Source organism: Pristiophorus japonicus, unplaced genomic scaffold (genome assembly GCF_044704955.1).
Source record: "Pristiophorus japonicus isolate sPriJap1 unplaced genomic scaffold, sPriJap1.hap1 HAP1_SCAFFOLD_610, whole genome shotgun sequence".
In the NCBI taxonomy this organism is placed as follows: Eukaryota; Metazoa; Chordata; class Chondrichthyes; family Pristiophoridae; genus Pristiophorus; species Pristiophorus japonicus.
Genome location: NW_027254521.1, coordinates 245713 through 263585, shown reverse-complemented (window position 1 = coordinate 263585; position 17873 = coordinate 245713). Strand labels below are relative to the sequence as shown.

General features: G+C 51.2%; 1 long non-coding RNA gene across 1 annotated transcript in view; it reads left to right on the top strand.

The window, feature by feature from the left end:
- Positions 1–17517, top strand: part of LOC139255577 (uncharacterized) — a 62121-nt gene extending 44604 nt beyond the window's left edge. Inside the window, exons 2-3 of the long non-coding RNA XR_011592057.1 lie at positions 13631–13740; positions 17430–17517. This is a non-coding gene — a long non-coding RNA (uncharacterized lncRNA). The remainder of the gene's footprint in view (positions 1–13630; positions 13741–17429) is intronic.
- Positions 17518–17873: the final 356 nt, after the last annotated feature.

The window sequence follows — 17873 nt, the reverse complement described above, 5'->3', positions numbered from 1 at the left end:
AACATTTTCCCCACTACTGATGTCAGGCTAACCGGTCTATAATTACCCATTTTCTCTCTCCCTCCTTTCTTAAAAAGTGGTGTTACATTAGCTACCCTCCAGTCCATAGGAACTGATCCAGAGTCGATAGACTGTTGGAAAATGATCACCAATGCATCCACTATTTCTAGGACCACTTCCTTAAGTACTCTGGGATGCAGACTATCAGGCCCCAAGGATTTATCGGCCTTCAATCCCATCAATTTCCCTAACACAATTTCCCGCCTAATAAGGATATCCTTCAGTTCCTCTTTCTCACTCGACCTGCTGTCCCCTAGTACATTCGGAAGGTTATTTGTGTCTTCCTTCGTGAAGACAGTATCGTGAGCTGCCTCTCTGACCAAATCATCATACTCCCCGCTGGATTCAAAGTCATCTACCGACTCCTCTGCCAGACGGTGAGTCGTATTTCTTTTACACATTCGCTGGAGGTGGCCCTTCCTGTTACAGGCTTTGCATACGTACTCAGCAAACTGACACTGGTGAGCCCTATGGTTTCCTCCGCAATACCAGCTTGGTGCTACTCGATTAGCACCCCTCAGCGGACTCTGAGTTCTGGAACCCTGAGGTCTGTGCTCTCTGCCCTGGGCAGAGCCACGTTCTACAGTTTTGCCCGTGAAAGGCACCATTCTGTGTACAGTACTTGCCGGGTTTGAGTTCACCGGATGAATAATTTGCAGGTCGCGGTTCTGACTGATGCTGATGGCTTTCTGCAGGTTGACTGTGGTGTCGGCAGACAATAGCTTGTGAAGGAGGCACTCGTGGCCAATTCCTATAAAGGAGATGTCTCGCAATACTTCACTGAGGTGCATGCCTCAAGTCTCCTGAGGTCGGCAGCATATTTTGCAATCTCCTGGCCCTCAGGTCTGAGGTGATTGTAGAATCTGTGCCTGGCCGTGAGGATGCTCTCTTTTGGTTTTAGTTGGTCGCGAATGAGTTCAGTCAGCTCATCGTGTGTCTTATCCTTGGCCTTCATGGGTGCCAGCAAGTCCCTGACGAGGCGGTAGACCCCGGGCCCACAACTGGTCAGCAGTATAGCCTTGCGTTTCTCCGCCAATGTGTCCGTCTCCCCTGCCAGGTCGTTTGCCACGAAATATAGCTCGAGCCTTTCCGTGAAGGCATCCCAATCATCACCCTCTGCAAAGTCTTTTAGTGTGCCAAAGGTAGCCATAATCACGTGAAAGTCTGTATTCTCGTCGCCAGTTGTTATGTCTGTAATGCACGTATGAATGACTCCACGAGGCAATGTGTTGTGCTCAAACTGTAGTGACCTTAGTCCTATTTATTGTAACCCCAGAGTGAGGCACGAGCATGGTGGGCAGCCTTTTATACTGGGCCCTGCACACCCGGGCAGGTGACCCTCGAGTCTCCCACCGCAGTGCCCTCTGGTGGACAGCCTCTGCCACAGGGACAGGGTCTCCACCAGTTGCACCCTCTAGTGGTGCCAGCATAGTATATACACAGTATAAACCTTATTGATGGTACATCAGGTAACAAGTCTCCATCTTATGCAACTATACAGTGACTGCACAGAGTATATTTATAGTCTGCATATATAACACCGTCTATCTCTGTGTTTCTCCCTCTCTGTATCTCTCTCTCTCCGTCTGTCTCTCTGTCTGGTTCCTCATCTCTCTCTCCGTCTGTCTCTGTGTTTTTCTCTCTCTGTTTCTCTCTCCGTCTCTGTGTTTCTCTCTCTGTGTCTCTCTCCATCTGTCTCTGTGTTTCTCTCTCTCTGTCTCTCCGTCTCTCTCTGTGTTTCTCTCTCTCTGTCTATCTCTGTGTTTCTCTCTCTCTGTTTCTCTCTCTCTGTCTCTGTGTTTCTCTCTCTCTGTCTCTCTCTGTCTCTGTGTTTCTCTCTCTCTCTGTCTCTCTCTGTCTGTCTTTGTGTTTCTCTCTCTCTCTGTCTATCTTTGTGTTTTTCTCTCTCTCTCTGTCTATCTTTGTGTTTCTCTCTCTCTCTCTCTCTCTGTCTATCTTTGTGTTTCTCTCTCTCTCCCTCTCTGTCTATTTTTGTGTTTCTCTCTCTCTGTGTCTCTCTCTGTCTCTATGTTTCTCTCTCTCTCTCTCTCTCTCTCTTTGTCTATCTTTGTGTTTCTCTCTCTCTCCCTCTCTGTCTATCTTTGTGTTTCTCTCTCTCTCTGTCTCTCTCTGTCTGTCTCTGTGTCTCTCTCTCTCTCTCTGTCTATCTTTGTGTTTCTCTCTCTCTCTGGCTCTCTCTGTCTGTCTCTGTGTCTCTCTCTCTCTGTCTCTCTCTCTCTCTGTCTATCTTTGTGTTTCTCTCTCTCTCTGTCTCTCTCTGTCTGTCTCTGTGTCTCTCTCTCGCTCTCTGTCTCTCTCTCTCTCTCTCTGTCTATCTTTGTGTTTCTCTCTCTCTGGATCCTTGTCTCTCTTTCTCATATTAGAGACAGACATCAGGGAGTCAGGAAAGCAGAGAGAGATAAACACAGCGACAGTCGGAGAGGGAAAGAGGGACAAGGGGCTGGATTTTCGGTTGCCTGATGCTGCAGTTAGCGGCCCGAGGGCGGGTCACTGGGAAGTGTAAGGGTTTACCGAGCGGGACTGCAGCTTTTAGTGCCTGGGGGCTCACTGGGGGCACAAACCGCTAGCGCTGGGCTGCTGTCGATCGCTCCGACCCTGACCTATTCCTGGTGCAATGCCCACACTTGTGCCCCGGTCTGGCTGCCTGATTGAGCAGTCAGCAATATCGTCTGGATAAACAGTCAGTCCAGGCTTACAGAGTCGTTAACTGGTGGCCGCTTAAAGGGACAAGGAAACGTTCCCCTGGGAGGTCACAGTCAGTGCCAGGTTTACACACAGCCCAGTGAGCAGCGGCAGACACACAACTGTACCGCGTGTTTCAAAGTGGGCTTTTCCCAGGATCTGATTCCGAGTTGTGCCCCAGGCCTCTGGGTCTTCCAGATTTACCCACCAAACTTTTCTTATGGGGCCCCTCTCCCGCAGCTCTGGTGCACAACGCTTGATTTATCGCCTGTCAGCTCTTCCACCGATTCGGACGCAGTTCTGGCTGGAGGCTCAAACTTTTTCAAGGCACTAAAACAAGGCTCCGCCTGGGTTACCGCCCCAACGGAGGCTCGCCCGAATTACCAGCCCAAGGAACCAGAGAGCGAGAGGCACAGAGACAGGGAGAGAGAGAGAGAAGCACAGGGACAGAGAGAGAGAGAGAGAGAGAGAAGCACAGGGACAGAGAGAGACACAGAGAGAGAGAGAGAGACACAGAGAGAGAGAGAGAGACACACACAGAGAGAGAGAGAGACACACAGAGAGAGAGACACACACAGAGAGACAGAGAGAGAGAAACACACAGAGAGAGAGAGAGACAGAGAGAGAGAGAGAGAGAGACAGAGAGAGAAACACAGAGAGAGAGAGAGAGAAGCACAGGGACAGAGAGAGAGAGAGAACGAACCAGAGAACGAGAGACAGAGACTGACATCTTTATCTGTGGTTCCGCGTCTCTCTGTCTCTCTCTCTCTCCGACTGTCTGTGTTTCTCTCTCTCCGACTGTCTGTGTTTCTCTCTCTCTGTCTCTCTCTCTCTGTCTCTGTGTTTTTCTCTCTCTCTCTCCGTCTATCTCTGTGTTTCTCTCTCGCTCTCCGTCTATCTCTTTGTTTTTCTCTCTCTCTCTCTCTCTCTCCAACTGTCTCTGATTCTCTCTGGTCCCTTGTCTCTCTGTGTTCCTCATCTCAGTCTCTCTCTCTCTCTCCGCCTGTCTCTGTGTTTCTCTGTCTCCGGGTCCCTGGGCTGGACTTTCGGCCCTTTAGCACCTCTGTGTGCGCCCCGGTGGGGCGGTAAATGCTATTTCTGGGCGTCCAGGTTTTAGCGCCCTGCCGGTAAATTCGGCTCATGCTTTGCGGCGTTGCAGAAATTTACCGCCGCGCCCACCAGTTTCACTGAGATCATGATGTCAGTTGTCGTGTAACGCTCCGCTAGCGCCCTGGATGCAAAATTCGGGTGCAATGCATCATTTAACGCCCGCGCCAGGAAACGTCTGGAAAATCAGGCAGTCCCAGGGTGCAACAGGCAGTATTGGCATTGTATTTAATGAGGGATGAGGAACCCAGGTCGCAGGGCACATTAACTGCAACGGTTGCGTACATAACGCGGCGTGAAGCTCCAACTTGCAAACAGCACGTTTATCTGCCATTACATTGTCCTCACAACGTCAATGAGAGAATTTAATGGCGGCATTACTACCTCGGGAGCCTATTATCAGCGAGGGCAGACATCGACAACGAGATCCAACACCGCCTCCAGTGCGCCAGTGCAGCCTTTGGCCGCCTGAGGAAGAGAGTGTTTGAAGACCAGGCCCTCAAATCCAGCACCTAGCTCATGGTCTACAGAGCTGTAGTGATACCATCAGATCAGCCATGATCTTTTTGAATGGCGGAGCAGGCTCGAGGGCCTAGATGGCCTACTCCTGTTGCTAATTCTTATGTTCTTATGATACCCGCCCTCCTGTATGGCTCAGCGACACGGACCATGTAACAGCAGACACCTCAAGTCGCTGGAGAAATACCACCAACGCTGTCTCCGCAAGATCCTACAAATCCCCCGGGAGGACAGACGCACCAACGTTAGCGTCCTCGACCAGGCCCAACATCCCCAGCATCGAAGCACTGACCACACACTCGACCAGCTCCGCTGGGCAGGGCCACATTGTCCGCATGTCCCCCCAGACACGAGACTCCCCAAAGCGAGCGCTCTACTCGGAACTCCTTCACGGCAAGCGAGCCCCAGGGTGGGCAGAGGAAACGTTACAAGGGACCACCCTCAAAGCCCTCCCTGATAAAGTGCAACATCCCCCACCGACACCTGGGAGTCCCTGGGCCCAAAGACCAGTCCGCCCCCAGTGGAGGGAGTGCATCCGGGAGGGCGCTGAGCACCTCGAGTCTCGTCGCCGAGAGCGTGCAGAAAGCAAGCGCAGGCAGCGGAAGGAGCGTGCGGCAAACCAGTCCCACCCTCCCCTTCCCTCAACCACTGTCTGTCCCACCTGTGACAGGGACTGTGGCTCTCGTATTGGACTGTTCAGTCACCTGAGAACTCACTGTTAGAGTGGAGGCAAGTCTTCTTCGATTCCGAGGGACTGCCTGTGATGATGATGGTACCCTTACTAGGTGAGTGAGAGAATTTAATGGGGGCATTACTAGCTTGTCAGCGTCTTATGCTCCATGACAGACAGCGTCCAGTTATAGGAAGGATTCCTGGTCATGTCAGTCCGTGGATGAGGAGAGTCCCAAGACGTCTGGGGAGGAGGGCTTACCTCGCTCACCCCCCACACGGTTTACAGGCACTGATGCTCAGCCCTCCTGAGGGGCAGTGTTTGAGAAGGCTGCGCTTCCGAAAGGAAATGCTGACAGAGATACGCCACCTCCTATAGGCAGACCCATGCCTGGACTGCTCTGGAGGCAGCCTTCAATACTCCCCTCAACAGGAATCTGAATTCATTGTGCTGCAAGTTCCACAGCTTGGCCTTCATAAGAACATCAGAAATAGGAGCAGGAGTCGGCCATTCGGCCCCTCGAGCCTGCTCCGCCATTTAATACGACCATGGCTGATCCGATCATGGACTCAGCTCCACTTCCCCGCCCGCTCCCCATAACCCTTCACTCCCTTATCGCTCAAAAATCTGTCTATCTCCACCTTAAATATATTCAATGACCCAGCCTCCACAGCTCTCTGGGGCAGAGAATTCCACAGATTTACAACCCTCTGAGCGAAGAAATTCCTCCTCATCTCAGTTTTAAATGGGCGGCCCCTTATTCTGAGACCATGCCCCCTAGTTCTAGTCTCCCCCATCAGTGGGAACATCCTCTCTGCATCCACCTTGTCGAGCCCCCTCGTAATCTGATACGTTTCGATAAGATCACCTCTCATTCTTCTGAATTCCAATGAGTAGAGGCCCAACCTCCTCAACCTTTCCTCATAAGTCAACCCCCTCATCCCCGGAATCAACCGAGTGAACCTTCTCTGAACTGCCTCCAAAGCAAGTATATCCTTCCGTAAATACGGAGACCAAAACTGCACGCAGTACTCCAGGTGTGGCCTCACCAATACCCTGTGGGACTGAGGGATAGAGCTAATACTGGACACACTATGTGCCCCCATAAAGGCACATCTCCGGTGAACATTGGAATGATACGCAAGGACACCAAAGGCAAAGGATGAGTTATTAATAATTTACTGCAACAAAGTCACAAAAACACCCCAAACAAAAAAAGCCATACAACATACACCGCTATGTTGCAGGGCACTAAACACCAAAGAAACTTCTTTACCACCACAGGTTTCGGCTGGGGCGTACAAAGTCCGTTGTATAACGCCTGACTTAACGCCCCAGATCATGGATCCTCATATTTTGCCCAATTTCCCAATCAGGCAGTATCTTTACCGCCCGAAATCGGAGATACCGAAAATCTACCCCTTTCTCCATCCGTCTGTCTCTGTGCTTATCAGTCTCTGGTTCCATGTCTCTGTCTCTCTCTCCGTCTGTCTCTGTCTCTCTCTCTCTATCCGCCTGTCTCTGTCCCTCTCTCTCTCCGTCTGTCTCTGTCTCTCTCTCTCTCCGTCTGTCTCTGTCTCTCTCTCTCTCTGTCCACCTGTCTCTGTGCTTATCTGTCTCTGGTTCCTTGTCTCTGTCCCTCTCTCTCTCCGTCTGTCTCTGTCTCTCTCTCTCTCCGTCTGTCTCTGTCTCTCTCTCTCTCTGTCCACCTGTCTCTGTGCTTATCTGTCTCTGGTTCCTTGTCTCTGTCTCTCTCTCTCCGTCTGTCTCTGTCTCTCTCTCTCCGTCTGTCTCTGTCCCTCTCTCCGTCTGTCTCTGTCCCTCTCTCTATCTGTCTGTCTCTGTCCCTCTCTCTCTCCGTCTGTCTCTGTCTCTCTCTCTCTCCGTCTGTCTCTGTCTCTCTCTCTCTCTCTCTGTCCACCTGTCTCTGTGCTTATCTGTCTCTGGTTCCTTGTCTCTGTCTCTCTCTCTCCGTCTGTCTCTGTCTCTCTCTCTCCGTCTGTCTCTGTTTCTCTCTCCGTCTGTCTCTGTCCCTCTCTCCGTCTGTCTCTGTCCCTCTCTCTATCTGTCTGTCTCTGTGTTTATCGATCTCTGGTTCCTTGTCTCTGTCCCTCTCTCGCTCCATCTGTCTCTGTCTCTCTCTCTCTCTCTCTCTCTCCGTCTGTCTCTGTCCCTCTCTCTATCTGTCTATCTCTGTGTTTATCGATCTCTGGTTCCTTGTCTCTGTCCCTCTCTCTATTCATCTGTCTCTGTCTCTCTCGCCATCTGTCTCTGTCTCTCTTGCCGTCTGTCTCTGTCTCTCTCTCTCTCCGTCTGTCTCTCTCTCTCCGTCTGTCTCTGTCTCTCTCTCTCCATCTGTCTCTGTCTCTCTCTCTCTCTATCCACCTGTCTCTGTGCTTATCTGTCTCTGGTTCCTTGTCTCTGTCTCTCTCTCTCTCCATCTGTCTCTGTCTCTCTCCGTCTGTCTCTGTCCCTCTCTCTATCTGTCTGTCTCTGTGTTTATCGATCTCTGGTTCCTTGTCTCTGTCTCTCTCTCTCTCCATCTGTCTCTCTCTCTCCGTCTGTCTCTGTCTCTCTCTCTCTATCCACCTGTCTCTGTGCTTATCTGTCTCTGGTTCCTTGTCTCTGTCTCTCTCTCCGTCTGTCTCTGTCTCTGTGTTTATTGATCTCTGTGTTTATCTGTCTCTGGTTCCTTGTCTCTGTCTCTCTCTCCGTCTGTCTCTGTCTCTGTGTTTATTGATCTCTGTGTTTATCTGTCTCTGGTTCCTTGTCTCTGTCTCTGTCTCTCTCTCCGTCTGTCTCTGTCTCTGTGTTTATTGATCTCTGTGTTTATCTGTCTCTGGTTCCTTGTCTCTCTCTCTCTCTCTCCGTCTGTCTCTGTGTCTGTCTCTGTGTCTCTCTCTCTCTATCCACCTGTCTCTGTGTTTATCGGTCTCTGGTTCCTCGTGTCTCTCTCTCTAATTGTCCACCTCGGGTTCCTTCTTTGTCTCTCTCCCTCTATCCATCTTTCTCTCTCTTTCCCTATCAATGTTTTCTTTCTGTTGCTCTCAACTCTTCTCAGCTGCCTCTGTGTATTTGAGATTGAGCAGACTGGGCCTATATCCCTCGAGTTTAGAAGAATGAGAGGTGATCTCATTGAAACATATACAATTCTTAAGGGGCTTGACAGGGTAGATGCAGGGAGGATGTTTTCCCCAGGCTGGAATGTCTAGAGCCAGGGGTCACAGTCTCAGAATAAGAGGTCGGCCATTTAGGACTGCGATGAGGAGAAACTGTTTCACTCAGAGGGTGGTGAAACTTTGGAATTCTCTGCCCCGGAGGGCTCAGTCGTTGAGTATATTCATGTTGCCGATTTTTGGGAGCACTGGGAATCAAGGGACATGGAGCGGGAAGCTCGAATTGAGGTCGAAGAACCTCCATCATCACAGGCAGTCCCTCGGGATCGAGGAAGACTTGCCTCCACTCTAACAGTGAGTTCTCAGGTGACTGAACAGTCCAATACAGGAACCACAGTCCCTGTCACAGGTGGGACAGACAGTGGTTGAGGGAAGGGGAGGGTGGGACTGGTTTGCCGCACGCTCCTTCCGCTGCCTGCGCTTGCTTTCTGCACGCTCTCGGCGACGAGACTCGAGGTGCTCAGTGCCCTCCTGGATGCACTTCCTCCACTTAGGGGCGGGACTGGTCTTTGGGCCCAGGGACTCCCAGGTGTCGGTGGGGATGTTGCACTTTATCAGGGAGGCTTTGAGGGTGGTCCCTTGTAACGTTTCCTCTGCCCACCTGGGGCTCGCTTGCCGTGAAGGAGTTGCGAGTAGAGCGCTTGCTTTGGGGAGTCTCGTGTCTGGGGGGACATGCGGACAATGTGGCCCTGCCCAGCGGAGCTGGTCGAGTGTGGTCAGTGCTTCGATGCTGGGGATGTTGGGCCTGGTCGAGGACGCTAACGTTGGTGCGTCTGTCCTCCCGGGGGATTTGCAGGATCTTGCGGAGACAGCGTTGGTGGTATTTCTCCAGCGACTTGAGGTGTCTACTGAACCTTCATGACCTTATTGAAAGGGCGATTCCTGCTCCTAATTCTCATATTCTTACTTCTGTCGATCTGTTTCTATGCCTGTGTAATTCCTGTTATTCAAGGTATAAATGTCTTCACGTGATATTCAAAGCTCCACATTCCTCCTGGAGTCTCCCTTGCAGCATCGTTGTGTGTTCCCCTTTTCTAATTGTGCGATGACAGCTTTTAATGAACAAATGCCCTCATTTAAGAATCAAAGTTCCGTTTTTCTTTTTGAGAAAGGTGTGCACCTCAGCCCGTGAGAAGGAGTCGCAGAGATCGGCTGCAAGAACGTGTCTCCTGTGATAACAAGGGGTGGGGAGGGGACGAGAGGGAAAAGGGCAGAGGGTCAGAGAGAGAGAGGCAGAGGTTGCTTTTATATCGGACCTCAGGATGTCCCAACGTGCTTTACAGCCAATGAAGTACTTTTGGAGTGTAGTTACTGTTGTAATGTTGGGAAACGCAGCCACCAATGTGCGCACAGCAAGCTCCCACAAACAGCAATGTGATAATGACCCAGATATTCTGTTTTCGTGATGTTGATTGAGGGATAAATATTGGTCCCAGGACACCGGGGAGAACTCCCCCTGCTCTTCTTCCAAATAGTGCCCCGGGATCTCTGAGAGAGCAGACGGGGGCCTCTGCAAGTGAATAGATTTTCTTTAGTTACAGTAGTTGGTACACGTTGGAGGCTGGGTCTTTGAATATATTTAAGGCGGAGATAGACAGATTTTTGAGCGATAAGGGAGTGAAGGGTTATGGGGAGCGGGCGGGGAAGTGGAGCTGAGTCCATAATCAGATCAGCCATGATCGTATTAAATGGCGGAGCAGGCTCGAGGGGCCGAATGGTCTAATCCGGCTCCTATTTCTTATGTTCTTATGTAATGTCTCATCTGAAAGACGGCACCTCCGACAGTGCGGCGCTCCCTCAGTACTGCCCCTCCGACAGTGCGGCACTCCCTCAGTACTGCCCCTCCGACAGTGCGGCACTCCCTCAGTACTGCCCCTCCGACAGTGCGGCGCTCCCTCAGTACTGCCCCTCCGACAGTGCGGCGCTCCCTCAGTACTGCCCCTCCGACAGTGCGGCACTCCCTCAGTACTGCACTGGGAGTGTCAGCCTAGATTTTTGTGCTCAAGTTCCTGGAGTGGGACTTGAACCCACGACCCTCTGACTCCGAGGTGAGACAGTGCTGCTCACTGAGCCACCCTCACATTATTATCAGTGTTCAAGAGAGATAGGCAGAGAGTCAGAGAAGAAGAGATAGGGATTGAGAGAAATACAAATGGTGGGACAGATAGAGTGAGGGAGGGAGAGAGAGAGATATAGAGGGAGAAAGATAGGAGATGGAGGGAGAGAAATAGAGTATGACGGTGAAAGAGAGAGATTGAAGTCAGAGAGAGACAGTGAAAGAGAGAGAGAGAGGGAGTGATTGAAAGGGACATGGAGATAGAGATAGATAGCGAGAGATAAGTAGAACGAGACAGGGAGAGAGACGGACCAAGAGAGAAGTAGAAATGGAGGAGAGAGGCAGCGAGAGAGCGGGGAGGTGAAAGTCAAAGGGAGAGAGAAATAGAGTGGTAGAAAACGGTGGAGAGACAGATGGTGAGGGAGGGGGAGTCAGATCGGAAGGGTGAGAGACAGAGAAGGAACTTAGAAGGAGAGAAAAACAGGCAAAGAGGGAGAGAGTGAAAGAAGGATGGAGAGTGCAGAGAACGAGAGGGGGAATAGGCAGACATATAGAGAGTGAGCGACAGAGGGGAAGAGAGAGTGAGAGAAAAACAGAGTGGGAGAGGGACGGGGTGTAGGAAAGATAGAGAGTCAGAGAGAGAGAGAGAGAGAGTCAGAGTAAGAGAGAGAGAGTCAGAGAGAGAGAGAGAGACAGAAAGAGAGAGAGAGAGAGAGAGAGAGAGGGTCAGAGTCAGAGAGAGAGAGAGAGAGAGAGTCAGAGAGCCAGAGAGCGAGAGAGAGGGAGAGGGAGAGAGAGAGAGACAGAGAGAGAGAGAGAGCCAGAGTCAGAGAGAGAGACAGAGAGAGTCAGAGAGAGACAGAGAGTCAGAGAGAGAGAGAGAAAGAGAGAGAGGGAGAGAGAGCCAGAGTCAGAGAGAGAGACAGAAAGAGAGAGAGAGAGAGACAGACAGACAGAGTCAGAGAGAGAGGGAAACGTGCGAGAAAGAGATAGAGAGTATGCACCAATAACTGGTCTGTTCAGAATTAAATAATACAAATATCTAATGCACCATTTTAAAAACATGTACACAAAGTACCTCTCTCTCTATATCGTTCTTTTCCTTTGTTGAAAGCATCTCACGTTGCATTGACCGTAACAACATCTGTATCGAAAGCTTTTGGGCATATATCTGTTTATATGTATGTATGTGTGTGTGTGTGTGTGTGTGTGTGTGTTTTACACGTATGTATATACACAGATATAGATTGATCGATTCGAATACACAGCGCACTTTGTACATATTTATTTAACTCCCTCCCTAACAGCACTGTGGGAGCACCTTCACCACACGGACTGCAGCGGTTCAAGAAGGCGGCTCACCACCACCTTCTCAAGGGGCAATTAGGGATGGGCAACAAATGCCGGCCTTGGCCAGCGACAGTCACATCCCAGGAACGAATAAAATAAAAAGGTTGAATTTTAAATCTAAGGGCTTATTGCTGTTTATTATAATTGTGAGATCGATACTGTAAGAACATGTACAATATTTCTAAATTCCAATGTGCTGACTTGTAATATTCTGGTATCACTGAACATCCATACATAAGGTGATAATAATGCATAATTCTGACTCAGGCGCCCTGAAGTAAATCAGAACGATTAAATATACAGTACACCAGGCAACTGAATTTGAGCAAACTTAATATTAATATGCAATAAGCTACAATGGTTATGAAAGAAGGATGGATTGATGTAAAATGCAACACATTCTACTCTAATTAATGTAGGCAGCAGGAAATTATAAAGGGGACGTATTATTCTGGAGTGTTCATTAAGCACACCAGATAATAAATACATCCAATGAAACCAATCCACTAATAGTCTCTCATCTAATTGACATCAAATCTTACAGCACAGAAGGAGGTCATTGAGCCCATCATCACAGGCAGTCCCTCGCAATCGAGGAAGACTTGCCTCCACTCTAACAGTGAGTTCTCAGGTGACTGAACAGTCCCAATACGGGAACCACAGTCCCTGTCACAGGTGGGACAGACAGTGGTTGAGGGAAGGGGAGGGTGGGACTGGTTTGCCGCACGCTCCTTCCGCTGCCTGCGCTTGCTTTCTGCACGCTCTCGGCGACGAGACTCGAGGTGCTCAGCGCCCTCCCGGATGCACTCCCTCCACTTAGGGCGGGACTGGTCTTTGGGCCCAGGGACTCCCAGGTGTCGGTGGGGATGTCGCACTTTATCAGGGAGGCTTTGAGGGTGGTCCCTTGTAACGTTTCCTCTGCCCACCTGGGGCTCGCTTGCCGTGAAGGAGTTCCGAGTAGAGCGCTTGCTTTGGGGAGTCTCGTGTCTGGGGGCATGCGGACAATATGGCCCTGCCCAGCGGAGCTGGTCGAGTGTGGTCAGTGCTTCGATGCTGGGGATGTTGGGCCTGGTCGAGGACGCTAAGTGATTCCCGGGATGGCTGGACTGACATATGAGGAGAGACTGGATCGACTAGGCCTGTATTCACTGGAGTTTGGAAGGATGAGAGGGGATCCCATAGAAACATATAAAATTCTGACGGGACTGGACAGGTTAGATGCAGGAAGAATGTTCCCGATGTTGGGGAAGTCCAGAACCAAGGGTCACAGTCTAAGGATAAGGGGTAAGCCATTTGGAACCGAGATGAGGAAAAACTTCTTCACTCAGAGAGTTATTAACCTGTGGAATTCCCTGCCGCAGAGAGTTGTTGAGGCCAGTTTGTTGGATATATTCGAGAGGGAGTTAGATATGGTCCTTACGGCTAAAGGGATCAGGGGGTATGGAGAGAAAGCAGGAAAGGAGTACTGAGGGAATGATCAGCCATGATCTTATTGAATTGCGGTGCAGGCTCGAAGGGCCGAATGGCCTACTCCTGCACCTATTGTCTATGTTTCTAACGTTGGTGCGTCTGTCCTCCCAGGGGATTTGCAGGATCTTGCAGAGGCATCGTTGGTGGTATTTCTCCAGCGATTTGAGATGTGTACTGTACATGGACCATGTACAGTAGATACCTCAAATCATTATCTCATAAGTTTCGATAAGATCACCTGGATTGTGGGCGGGGACTCGAACCCACGAGCGTATAACTCAGAGACGAGGGAGAGAGAGTGAGACCCATTAAGCCGCGGCCCAGAAGGACAATCGCAAAGCTCTGGAGAAGGATGTAGTGTGCTTTCTTTCCAGCGCTCGATATGCCCTTGTGGACCTCTGCTGTTTGCCGAGGGTTAAATCTCTGGATCGATCGGGAAAATGCAGCAATCTTTTCTCCCGATCTCAGATGGATCGCTAATCGAGCAATGCCTTGTTTTTCCGGCCCCTTACCTCCCAGCTCCAGTATGAACAGCAGGCACAAACTCCGTCACATCCACCTGACCACTACGATGGGTTAATGATTGACAGAGAACCTGTGATACTGAGTCGATAAAAACTCCAGCAACGGTAAGTCTTTGAACTCCACCGTGCGAACCTTGAGCCTCACTCTCCCTCCGTTCCCCCTCTTTTTTCCCCCCTCTTTTCTTTCCATAGTGTATTTGCTTGATGGGTTATTTGCTTAAGAATTCATGGGTACACATTTGCTCTAAAGAACTAGCTGGCTTATGAGCAAAGGTTTATCAAACTGAACACTACCAGTTCATCCACCAAGCTCACAACTGCATACCTCATCGTGGAGAACCTGAACTCAATTAGCCGGGGTTTTATTGGGTCTTACGGACATCACGTGACTGGCTAAGCCAATCACAATACAACAGCTCCACAACTATTTTGTTCAAGACATTAATACAAGTGGCCCCCGATTAAAGGAGGGGTCACGAAAACCGACACAATTAAACAAATTAAACTTAAATCAAATTAGAATGTGGTTGCCGGGGATGTGATGATGCACTCCAGTCCCTCCGGCGCCCACCTCTGGTGGAAGGCCGCGAGCGTACCGGTGGACACCGCGTGCTCCATCTCCAGGGACACCCTGGACCGGATGTAACCGTGGGAGAGAGGCAGGCAGTCGGGGCTGAACGACTCCCCTCGGCCTGGACCGGCTGATGGCCCCCTTGGCCGCGCCCAGGAGCAGTCCTACGAGGAGGCCCTAGGACCTGCCCGCTCCCCTCCGCACAGGGTGCCCAAAGATCAGGAGCGTGGGACTGAAGTGCAGCCAGAATTTGAGGAGCGGCCCAGTCAGATATTGGAAGAGGGGGCTGCAACCTCACAGACCGAACACACACGTGGAACGCGGACGCCTCCAGACCGCAGAAATTGCAGGCGGCCCGGGAGCCCGTGAACCGACTTAAAAACCGATTGCACGGGACTGTCCCGTGCACCACCCTCCAGGCCAAGTCCCCGATAAATAGAGGGAGGGACTCCCGCGTAGAGAGCTCCCCCCCCATCGGGGACCCCCGCCTCCTCCGGACGGCAAGATGGTACGCCACGGGCGTGTCCGGACGGCAGGCGAGGATGGCGAGGTGGAGAGTGTGCAGGAGCAGCCCGTACAGGAAACCCCTCCCTCCGCGCAGAACCGAAAGGCACGGAGGGGATTTCCCCCCTCGAGGAGGCTCGAGCCGTGAGGCGCCGGCTCCCGAGGGAGGTTCCGGGGCTTGGGGAACAGCTCTACAAGACTGTGCGCACCCTCTCAGGTGTATACGTTGTACCTCTTCTCTCTCTTTCCCCCCTCTCTGCATTTCTCTTCTCCAATTCCTCCCTTTCCCCTCTTCTCTCTATCTTTCTTCATTTTCCCATCTCTCTCTTATTCTGTCTCTCTTTCCTTTTCTCTGTCTCTTCTAGTCCTTATTTTTACTGTTCCTACTCGTCCCTCTATATTTCCATTTCCTGGCTTTTATTTCAGTTTCTATTCCCTCTCTTTCCTTCTCTCTCTCTCTTGATGGGACAGTGTAGAGAGAGCTTTACTCTGTATCTAACCCCGTGCTGTACCTGCCCTGGGAGTGTTTGATGGGACAGCGTAGAGGGAGCTTTACTCTGTATCTAACCCTTGCTGTACCTGCCCTGGGAGTGTTTGATGGGACAGTGTAGAGGGAGCTTTACTCTGTATCTAACCCCCTGTACCTGCCCTGGGAGTGTTTGATGGGACAGTGTAGAGGGAGCTTTACTCTGTATCTAACCCCCTGTACCTGCCCTGGGAGTGTTTGATGGGACAGTGTAGACGGAGCTTTACTCTGTATCTAACCCTCTGTACCTGCCCTGGGAGTGTTTGATGGGACAGTGTAGAGGGAGCTTTACTCTGTATCTAACCCCGTGCTGTACCTGCCCTGGGAGTGTTTGATGGGACAGTGTAGAGGGAGCTTTACTCTGTATCTAACCCCATGCTGTACCTGCCCTGGGAGTGTTTGATGGGACAGTGTAGAGGGAGCTTTACTCTGTATCTAACCCCTTGTACCTGCCCTGGGAGTGTTTGATGGGACAGTGTAGAGGGAGCTTTACTCTGTATCTAACCCTTGCTGTACCTGCCCTGGGAGTGTTTGATGGGACAGTGTAGAGGGAGCTTTACTCTGTATCTAACCCCCTGTACCTGCCCTGGGAGTGTTTGATGGGACAGTGTAGAGGGAGCTTTACTCTGTATCTAACCCCCTGTACCTGCCCTGGGAGTGTTTGACGGGGCAGTGTAGTGGGAGCTTTACTCTGTATCTAACCCTCTGTACCTGCCCTGGGAGTGTTTGATGGGACAGTGTAGAGGGAGCTTTACTCTGTATCTAATCCTCTGTACCTGCCCTGGGAGTGTTTGATGGGACAGTGTAGGGAGAGCTTTACTCTGTATCTAACCCCCTGTACCTGCCCTGGGAGTGTTTGATGGGACAGTGTAGAGGGAGCTTTACTCTGTATCTAACCCCGTGCTGTACCTGCCCTGGGAGTGTTTGATGGGACAGTGTAGAGGGAGCTTTACTCTGTATCTAACCCCGTGCTGTACCTGCCCTGGGAGTGTTTGATGGGACAGTGTAGAGGGAGCTTTACTCTGTATCTAACCCCGTGCTGTACCTGCCCTGGGAGTGTTTGATGGGACAGTGTAGAGGGAGCTTTAGTCTGTATCTAAGCCCCCTGAACCTGGCCTGGGAGTGTTTGATGGGACAGTGTAGAAGGAGCTTTACTCTCTATAGAACACCCTGTACCTGCCCTGGGAGTGTTTGATGGGACAGTGTAGAGGGAGCTTTACTCCGTATCTAACCCCGTGCTGTACCTGCCCTGGGAGTGTTTGATGGGACAGTGTAGAGGGAGCTTTACTCTGTAACTAACCCCCTGTACCTGCCCTGGGAATGTTTGATAGGACAGTGTAGAGGGAGCTTTACTCTGTATCTAACCCTGTGCTGTACCTGCCCTGGGAGTGTTTGATGGGACAGTGTAGAGGGAGCTTTACTCTGTATCTAACCCATGCTGTATCTGCTCTGGGAGTGTTTGATGGGACAGTGTAGAGGGAGCTTTACTCTGTATCTAACCCTGTGCTGTACCTGCCCTGGGAGTGTTTGATGGGACAGTGTAGAGGGAGCTTTACTCTGTATCTAACCCTCTGTACCTGCCCTGGGAGTGTTTGATGGGACAGTGTAGAGGGAGCTTTACTCTGTATCTAACCCCGTGCTGTACCTGCCCTGGGAGCGTTTGATGGGACAGTGTAGAGGGAGCTTTACTCTGTATCTAACCCCGTGCTGTACCTGCCCTGGGAGTGTTTGATGGGACAGTGTAGAGGGAGCTTTACTCTGTATCTAACCCCGTGCTGTATCTGCCCTGGGAGTGTTTGATGGGACAGTGTAGAGGGAGCTTTACTCTGTATCTAACCCCGTGCTGTACCTGCCCTGGGAGTGTTTGATGGGACAGTGTAGAGGGAGCTTTACTCTGTATCTAATCCATGCTGTACCTGACCTGGGAGTGTTTGATGGGACAGTGTAGATGGAGCATTACTCTGTATCTAACCCCCTGTACCTGCCCTGGGAGTGTTTGATGGGACAGTGTAGAGGGAGCTTTACTCTGTATCTAACCCCGTGCTGTACCTGCCCTGGGAGCGTTTGATGGGACAGTGTAGAGGGAGCTTTACTCTGTATCTAACCCCGTGCTGTACCTGCCTTGGGAGTGTTTGATGGGGACAGTGTAGAGGGAGCTTTACTCTGTATCTAACCCCGTGCTGTATTTTGCAGCTTTCAAGAGTGGTCTTTGTGGATCGAAGTGAGGTTAGATCTGCAATGGACCCAGCTCTCTTCTCAACCCGCTGACAGTTACAGAAGGCCCCAGGTAAGTGAACGCAGAAGTCATCATCATCACAGGCAGTCCCTCGGAGTCGAGGAAGACTTGCCTCCACTCTAACAGTGAGTCCTCAGGTGACGGAACAGTCCAATACGGGAACCACAGTCCCTGTCACAGGTGGGACAGACAGGGGTTGAGGGAAGGGGAGGGTGGGACTGGTTTTCCGCACGCTCCTTCCGCTGCCTGCGCTTGCTTTCTGCACGCTCTCGGCGACGAGACTCGAGGTGCTCAGCGCCCTCCCGGATGCACTCCCTCCACTTAGGGCGGACTGGTCTTTGGCCCAGGGAATCCCAGGTGTCGGTGGGGATGTTGCACTTTATCCACGAGGGCTTTGAGGG